Consider the following 2500-nt stretch of genomic DNA (forward strand, 5'->3'; position numbering starts at 1 on the left):
CCTCGGAATGGGAAAACGGGTCATTTTCGTGTTGCCACATTGCATGCGAACGGCATGAAACTTCCAGAGGCATTTGCAGCAGGAATGCATGTGCAGTCAAAAAAGTGAATATTTTTCACGGATAGACCCCGTGAAACGCTAGAAATTGGCGGCGATGTCTCTCTTGTGGCTCACGGGGCTGTTAGGGTGGCACAGAAATCCCTCGGAATGGGAAAACGGGTCATTTTCGTGTCGCCACATTGCATGCGAACCGCATGAAACTTCCAGAGGCATTTGCAGCAGAAATGCATGTGCAGTCAAAAAATTGAATATTTTTCACGGATAGACCCCGTGAAACGCTAGAAATTGGCGGGGATGTGTCTCTTGTGGCTCACGGGGCTGTTAGGGTGGCACAGAAATCCCTCGGAATGGGAAAAAACGGGTCATTTTCGTGTCGCCACATTGCATGCGAACCGCATGAAACTTCCAGAGGCATTTGCAGCAGGAATGCATGTGCACTCAAAAAATGTGATATTTTTCACGGAGAGACCCCGTGAAACGCTAGAAGTGGGCGGGGATGTCTCTCTTGTGGCTCACGGGGCTGTTAGGGTGGCACAGAAATCCCTCGGAATGGGAAAACGGGTCATTTTCGTGTCGCCACATTGCATACGAACCGCATGAAACTTCCAGAGGCATTTGCAGCAGGAATGCATGTGCACTCAAAAAAGTGAATATTTCTCACGGATAGACCCCGTGATACGTTAGAAATTGGCGGGGATGTCTCTCTTGTGGCTCACGGGGCTGTTAGGGTGGCACAGAAATCCCTCGGAATGGGAAAACGGGTCATTTTCGTGTCGCCACATTGCATGCGAACCGCATGCAACTTCCAGAGGCATTTGCAGCAGAAATGCATGTGCAGTCAAAAAAAAATTGATATTTTTCACGGATAGACCCCGTGAAACGCTAGAAATTGGCGGGGATGTGTCTCTTGTGGCTCACGGGGCTGTTCGGGTCGCACAGAAATCCCTGGGAATGGGAAAACGGGTCATTTTCGTGTTGCCACATTGCGTACGAACCGCATGAAACTTCCAGAGGCATTTGCAGCAGGAATGCATGTGCACTCAAAAACTTCTATATGTTTCACGGATAGACCCCGTGAAACGCTAGAAATTGGCGGGGATGTGTCTCTTGTGGCTCACGGGGCTGTTAGGGTGGCACAGAACTCCCTCGGAATGGGAAAAGGGGTCATTTTCGTGTTGCCACATTGCATAGGAACGCCATGAAACTTCCAGAGGCATTTGCAGCAGAAAGGCACGTGCACTCAAAAATTTTAATATTTTTCACGCATAGACCCCGCCAAACGCTAGAAGTTGGCGGGGATGTCTCTCTTGTGGCTCACGGGGCTGTTAGGGTCGCACAGAAATGCCTCGGAATGGGAAAACGGGTCATTTTTGTGTGGCCACATTGCATAGGAACGGCATGAAACTTCCAGAGGCATTTGCAGCAGGAATGCATGTGCACTCAAAAACGTCTATATTTTTCACGGATAGACCCCGTGAAACGCTATAAATTGGCGGGGATGTCTCTCTTGTGGCTCACGGGCGCTGTTAGTTAGGGTCGCACAGAAATCCCTCGGAATGGGAAAAGGGGTCATTTTCGTGTTGCCACATTGCGTACGAACGGCATGAAACTTCCAGAGGCATCTGCAGCAGAAATGCATGTGCACTCAAAAACGTCTATATTTTTCACGGATAGACCCCGTGAAACGCTAGAAATTGGCGGGGATGTGTCTCTTGTGGCTCACGGGGCTGTTAGGGTCGCACAGAAATCCCTCGGAATGGGAAAACGGGTCATTTTCGTGTTGCCACAATTGGCATACGAACGGCATGAAACTTCCAGAGGCATTTGCAGCAGAAATGCATGTGCACTCAAAAACGTGAATATTTTTTTCACGGATAGACCCCGTCAAACGCTCGAATTTGGCGGGGATGTTTCTCTTGTGGGTCACGGGGCTGTTCGGCTCGCACAGAACTCCCTTGGTCCACCTGATTCGTGCATACAGGCAGCAACTAAAACTCTGTAAACCTGCTGTGAGGACATCTAAACAGTGGACCAGTGAGGCTGTGGAAGATTTACGGGCGTGCTTAGACTGTACTGACTGGGATATGTTCACGACTGCTACCAATAGTCTGGATGAACTCACAGAGGCTGTGTACATCAGCTTCTGTGAGGACTGCTGTATCCCAACACGTACCAGGGTGAACTTTAACAACAACAAGCCCTGGTTCTCAGCAAAGCTCAAAAGGTTGAGGTTGGAGAAGGAGGAAGCGTTTAGGAGTGGGGATAGAGACAGATTCAAGGAGTCGAAGAACAGGTTTAGCAAAGCGGTGAGAGAGGCTAAACGACTGTACTCAGAGACACTAAAACACCAGTTCTCTACTAACGACGCTGCTTCTGTCTGCCAAAGGGCTCAGGCACATCACCAACTACAAACCCAGAGCGCCCCACACCACTAACGACT

This window comes from Petromyzon marinus, unplaced genomic scaffold (genome assembly GCF_048934315.1).
Source record: "Petromyzon marinus isolate PM22_M1 ecotype Great Lakes invasive population unplaced genomic scaffold, UKy_Petmar_22M1.pri1.0 PM_G_Scaffold_6, whole genome shotgun sequence".
Lineage (NCBI taxonomy): Eukaryota > Metazoa > Chordata > Hyperoartia > Petromyzontiformes > Petromyzontidae > Petromyzon > Petromyzon marinus.